This window comes from Lissotriton vulgaris, chromosome 11 (genome assembly GCF_964263255.1).
Source record: "Lissotriton vulgaris chromosome 11, aLisVul1.2, whole genome shotgun sequence".
Classification (NCBI taxonomy): Eukaryota; Metazoa; Chordata; class Amphibia; order Caudata; family Salamandridae; genus Lissotriton; species Lissotriton vulgaris.
The window spans coordinates 544,401,794-544,408,445 of record NC_141699.1 but is presented as its reverse complement, the minus strand read 5'-3'; positions in this window follow the sequence as shown (position 1 = coordinate 544,408,445).

The window sequence follows — 6,652 nt, the reverse complement described above, 5'->3', positions numbered from 1 at the left end:
GGGTGTCAAGACGAGCTGTTTGAGTCTGACGTTGGCGAGGTTGTCGATCAGGCTTGTGGAGTTGCTGTCGTTGGCGTTCTAGAGGTGGAAGTTCAGATCACCCAGGAGGATGTAGTCTTATGTAGTCTTTGAAGGCGAGGGCGTGCGTGCTGATGAGGTCGGCGATGGAGTTGCTGAACTGGGGTCGGGGTCCCAGGGGTCTGTGATAAGGGTTCCTCTGAGGGTGGTGTTGTGATCGGCGTGGATCTGGAAGTGTAGGTGTTCGGCTGTGCTAAGGGAGTCTCCGATGTTGGTTGAAATGTTGATGGTGTTCCTGTGGACGATGGCGATTCCCCCTCCTGGTTTGTTGGTGCAGTCCCTGCGGGTGATCTTGTAGCTGTCCGAGATGGCTATGGGAAACTAACATTGAAAAAATGAAACTCAAAAAGATTCACTCCAATATTCCCCAATGTAATTTTCCCTATTTGGCCAAAGGCAAAAGCCATTGCCTAAAGAGACAGTCCCCAAATCACTGCAGGTAGTGTTTCGCATTGGCATGCTGTAATTAGCACCCTGTGCCTTATGTACAGTCTACTTTTTCTGTCAGGATCTGAATTCAGAACAATAAAGCGCCTGCCTAAATACTTTGGACTACAAGTCCCAGAGGCCCATGCGGCATGAAGGTGGGGACTATATGTTCCTCCTGGACCCGGAAGTCGGATTGTATTGGATTCCGTTGATCTCTGGTACGGTAGCGGTGCTTGACCGTTATGTTTGTGGGTGCTGTGGTGCTTCGCCGGTATCAGCGAAGACACGGACACCCGCCGCATAGTTTGCCGGTGTTGGGAGGACGCTTGTTCTTCTCATAGCATGTCCGGGGCTGTGAGTCGGCTGACTCATTGGTAGGGTCCTGTGGTGCTTTGCCGGTCTCAGGTCAGCGAAGACACAGACCCGGTCTCAAAAAGTTTAATGGGACCTAGAGGAGTGTGTCGGCTGTGGTGCTTCGCCGCGGTGAGTGCGAAGACACGGACACCTGGTGATTGATCCCCGTGAAGAGAAGGCATGGTGTGACCCCGACTCACCTATCCATGTTTTTGGAGATACCTATTTTCTGTTTGGCACTGAGAGGACGTCTGCTCCAACTGGCGGAGGCTTTTTTCTCTTAATTGGACTCTACGATAATGGAGGAGCCCAGTAACACTGTTGACTTCATATTCGTTGGTGGTAAGGTGACGGGAGATTACCTCCTCTGGAGAACTTGTTCTTTGTTTTCTTTTGCTTCTTTTTCTTTTTGGGGGGCTCTACGCATGCTCAGAGCATTCCTTCTGTGACTTAACAGAAGGAGAAAGTGTACTGTACTTGAATCAGGCTGAGAGACGTAATATTTAGTGGAACGCTGGTATTCTTTTGCTGCTAATTTCCTCCTGAGGCTTGAGCCGGGAGGCTGCTTTTATAATTGTGTTGCTGAATCTTCACTTTCTTCCCGTGTGTCCGCTCCCTCCCCCTCGCACTTTATTTTAAAATTGAAAAGAACTTCCTACTACATTAGCGCTGCTCGCTTAACTGCGCTAGGACCTATTTCTTTAGTTAGATTCCTCTCCTGCCTGTCCTGGGAAGCGGTCGACTGTTAGACCGGCCTCAGGGGGGACATCAGATTGGCAGGGAAGTCAGGCAGCGGCCATCTTAGTGAGGGCTCGCGCTGCACGTCGCACTTCGAGCGCTTAAAAACATACGTCCATGGCTCCGCGCAGCGGACGCGCATTACGTGCGCGCCGATCGCGCGCCGGAGTCAAGCCAGAGTCCTGCCCGTCTGCGCCCGTCCGCGACCAGACGGGACGCGGGGCACGGGACTCCGGTCATATTGTCATCACGCAGGCATCCGAGATAGCGCTCTCTCATCAGCAATACCGCTACACTCGCGAGACGCTACTTGAAATCGGTAAGACCCCCACTAAATCATGTTATCACTCCATAGACCCCAATGCACTGTTATCACAATGCAATTCTTGCAACTTTCGTTTTGTTAATGTTCCCAACCCTAACCATCCTGCACCTAATCTTAAATTGATGCTACTTAACTGCAGATCCATGGTTAAGCACAAACTGGAACTTCACGACCTATTATTAAATCATGACTTTGATGTAATGTTTTTAACAGAAACCTGGCTAGAAGAATCCTCATCCCCAGAAATACTTGAGACAGTCCCGCTGAATTACAGCTTACTGAGAATTGATAGGCCTATACAGCGCGGTGGAGGTCTTGCAATGATCTTTAAAAAAGAACTGGAATGCACCCTCACTAACAAGGGCATCACTAACAGTGAAAGCGGTACTTTCACCATTAAAGTGACCCCTGGCATGACCATTACTGGGCTTCTCATTTATCGGCCCCCTGGCAATGCCACTTCTTTTTGCAACCAGCTAATAGAAACGGCGACGCAACTAGCTATCAAATACAACAACTTTATGATACTAGGTGATCTTAATCTTCATTTCGAAGATTTACATGCTAAGGAAGCTCAACTACTGAAGACTGCCCTACATGCTCTGGGGATTACCCTGCTCTCCACTTCTCCCACACATAAACATGGCCATCTTCTCGATCCTATCTTTGCGACTTGGGAAGGTATTGACATACAACCTCCGGCCCCTATCATTTGGTCAGACCACCATATGATCATGTTCAACATTCCCAAGACCAGGACTAAGAATAATGTCCACAAACCCTTGTATGCCAAGCGGCGCAACTGGAAAAACTACACCCCAGAACGTCTGATTGACGAATTAAAAATCCACCCCCCTCCCCAAGGCCAGTCCCTTCAAGAAACCTGGAATTCTTATGAACTATGGTTAAGCAAGGCACTTGATAAAATTGCCCCTTGGACCTCTAAGCCCCCAGCCAGGAGAACAAAATCTGAACCGTGGTTCTCAGAAAAATTAAAGGTAGCTAAAGCCCGCTGCAAAGCGATTGAAAGGAAATGGAGAAAGAACTACTCCACGGAACTGAAGGAGACCTACAAACAAGAACTAAGGGCTTATCAGAGACTTATAAGAGAGGAAAAAAGTCACTTTTACCAAAACAGAATTGAAGAGGCTATAAATCCATCTAAAGAATTGTTTCGGATCTACAAGGAACTAACAGACACGTCGAGCCTGGACACGCAGGACACGTTTTCTAATGAGTTATGCGAAAAAATTGCAGACTTCTTTGTCAATAAAGTAGAGAAAATTCACACCACTTTCTCCACCCCCCCCACATCTGGTAAGACAATTCCCCCTCTTCACAAAACCACTCTTACCCACTTTTACACTCCCGACAAAGAAACACTGTCCAGCATAATCAACAGTATCCACTCTGGCTCCCCTAATGATGTGTGTCCGTTAGATAAATGCAAAGACATCATGGACATTACCCTCAGGGATCAAATAAGCCAACTCATTACCCTCTCTTTCGAAGAATGCCATGTCCCGGAGGCTTGGAAAAACGCCCAAGTCATTCCCCTGAAAAAAAAACCGAATGTTCCGATCACCCAATTCCAAAATCTCAGGCCAATATCTCTATTGCCTCAATGCGCCAAAATAATAGAAAAAATAGTTAACATCCAACTTATGGCGTTTTTAGAGGAAGAAAACATTCTTCACCCCACTCAATCCGGTTTCAGACCAAATTACTCCACGGAGACAGCTGTCTTGTATTCCACGGAATATATCCGCAAGATGGTGGACGAGGGTGAAACAGCAGCGTTGGTCATGCTTGACTTAAGCGCAGCTTTCGATACTGTGCTACATGCCACGCTGCTGTCCCGTCTTTCAGATATCGGAGTAAAAGACTGTGCATTGGCGTGGATTAAATCTTTCCTCACCAATAGAACTTTCCAGCTTCATTGCCCGCCCTTTAAATCATCTTCTCGGACCGTGAGCCACGGGGTTCCACAGGGCTCGAGCTTGAGCCCTACATTGTTCAACATCTATATGGAACCCCTGGCTCAGATCATAAAGAACTTTGGGGTTGGCATTGTTAGCTACGCCGATGACACTCAGCTTATGTTTAAGCTCACTCCTGATACCGAGGAGTATGCCTCAAACTTCTCGGAGTGCATGGCTGCTGTGGCCGTGTGGATGGACAGTAATTGCCTCCGGCTTAATGGAGACAAAACAGAGGTGTTAGTGATAGGGAACAAAACCTCCTTATGGTCTCAAGCGTGGTGGCCCTCATCTCTTGGCGAATGCCCTCGACCTGTTGAGAAAGTCAAGAACCTTGGGATCATGATCGACTCGGATCTATCAGGAAAATCCCAAGTTAACAAGATCATTGGTAAATGCATCGGCACATTAAGAATTCTCAGAAAAATCATTGACCTGATACCTATCAAAGCCAGGAAAACCATCGTGCATGCTCTTATTACACCTCACCTGGACTACGGGAATCCCCTCCTTCTAGGCATCAACCAAAAACATCTACACCAGCTGCAATGTGTACAAAATGCAGCAGCCCGATTGGTATTAGGCCTTCCTAAAAGAACTTCTGCCAAGACAGCATTGTCCAAACTGCACTGGCTCCCCGTAAAGGAGAGAATAAAATTCAAGAACCTCTGCTATGCCCACAGGATAGCCCACAACAAGGGTCCCACCTACTTAAGTAGCCTCATGACCATTCACCGCCCTACCCGACACCTGAGGTCCTCAGGAATGTCCCTTTTCAAACTCCCCCGCGTCCACAGAGCAAAAATCGGTGGCCGCTCCTTTCGTTATCTAGGAGTGAAACATTGGAATGCTCTTCCGATTCATTTAAGAATGGAACCCTCTGAAACTCTTTTCAGAGCTAACTTGAAAACCCACCTCTTCCCTCAATAATTCTGCCACTCTCTTTCCTTTGACTTGATTCTCGGTTGAGATTTTTTAGCAATCAGCGCGGGGATACACAGTTGTGCAGCCATGCGCTTAATAAATGTTTTTATTATTATTATTATTATTATTATTTTCTTCTTTAGTGATGCTTGGTATAAGGACCAGGTATGTACCAAGTTAGTTTTCAATGGAGCACTGAACTGGAAGGGATATTTGAATAGGGGAGATAACCTGTGTTTGTGTCTTATAGGCTATAGTCCAGGAGTTCCATGGTGGGAGAGACCCTAGGGTACATCCTCATCATTGCCACAAGAGGTTATTCACCGAGGTAGGTGGAAGTACAAAGGGAGATCAAGGAGACTAGGGGAGGGGTCACAGGCCTTTGTTAACGGGTTGTACTTTGTCGTTTCAGATTGTCTCAGCCCGTAGAGCACCATCCCGGCCCCTCTTTTTTCCCTCACCTGATCACCTCTAGGCTCTGGGTACACTTGAGAACCGAGCTTGGGGAGATCCGGAGGTGGACCCTCTAGAGCATCACCCGGATCCCGAAGAGCATCGAGATACCTTGACATTTTCAGTGTATGTAGTATTGAAGTGCATCTTGTTTCCTTAATCTTAATCTTCTGACTGGTCATCAGTTTATTGATTGTTATTTGATATTTATTGAGTGTAGAGTCTATAGCCCCATACCGTTGCCCTGATTAAGCCTTGTACTGCTTGTTTTGCTAGCCAGAGAGTCAAATGCTGAAGGGGTGTACTTGGTGATCAGTTTTGAGACAATTAATAGGATTAGGCCACTAGGCACTAGTGGTTAAATGATTCTGGGTGATACAATGTAAGCCGGACTGCCCAAGAACTCCTGACAAAGAACCTGATTTAGACTTTGGCAAACAGTACTTCTTCCTTCAAGGTAGCAGAGGACATTACATCTGCTACCCAGATAGACTCCAGTTCGTGAAATTTAGTGATGACTGCCAGCCTTGCGGCCTTCTCTGTACTGTGAAAGTAACCGCTGTCATAGCGGTGCCCTTCGCGGTATAAAAAGTTTGGTGTATGGCTACATTCGGTTTTGATAGCCGTTCACCAAACTTTTTAATATGTTCTTGCTTGTCAGGAATACATTCCAAAAGCAGGAGTTTGTTTCTGAAAAACAAATAAATATAGGTTCCTGTGCCTTAGGAGTTTACTGCCAAAGTGCGGTGGTCATTATTCTTTTCTTCTGTGCCTCTGGGACAGGAAAAAAAGACTACATTGTCTACTCTAAATAGGACGCGCTGTGTAATGCCCTTCCCATGATAGTACTTACTCTGTCAGGCCGATGGGGAAGCTTTCTGTCGATGGTGCCAGTGGGGGATCCTGCAAAGGAAAGCTTATAGTTTCATGTTTGGAACCAGTACCCTGTCCACTAAAGTCTAAACCAGGCCCTGAGTTTCCACAACCCATCCCTGCCTTGCATTCCTTCCAAGGAAGAATTCTTTTTTTAAGTAATCCGGTCTGCTTTTCTTTTTTTTTTTAAGGTTGACCTGGAAGGAATGACATTGGGAGGAGCATGAAGTGGACCACTGTCTAGTGTCCCCAAGGCAGCTCAACACAGTTCCAAAAGGAAGAGTCTTCCCACAAGAATAGCTTCCCCTTTCAAAGGAGTTACTTTCCCAAGTATGGTGCCGGTAACTGATCTATGGTTGGCACCTGCAATATAAGTCTCAAAATATTGTCACACTGCATTGCAATACACAAATGGACCAGGTCCATTCCTTTCATGCCCCCTCCAGTTTGCAATTCAGAATGAGTCGCAAATGTTACTTTTTGAGACAGTAATATTTTT